The following is a 259-nucleotide window of genomic DNA, read 5'->3' on the forward strand; positions in this document are numbered from 1 at the left end:
ATTAAAGATAAAACGATTAAAGTTAAACATATAGGCCTATATGGGCAGATGGACAGACAGACATGTAAGACACGGTGATATTTGAGGTAAGTAACGGGTTTTAAAAATGATAATAAAGACAGATTGACAGACAAAGAGCTTACTGATACGATTTGATAAAATAGATCTTTGTCGATGCTTCTGAATTTTCCTAGGCCTTTGAAATCGAGGGAAATAAGAAGAGTGAAGGGGTTGCCGGTGTTAAAGATAAGTGTACGGA

The sequence above is a fragment of the Penaeus monodon genome, chromosome 29 (assembly GCF_015228065.2).
Source record: "Penaeus monodon isolate SGIC_2016 chromosome 29, NSTDA_Pmon_1, whole genome shotgun sequence".
In the NCBI taxonomy this organism is placed as follows: Eukaryota; Metazoa; Arthropoda; class Malacostraca; order Decapoda; family Penaeidae; genus Penaeus; species Penaeus monodon.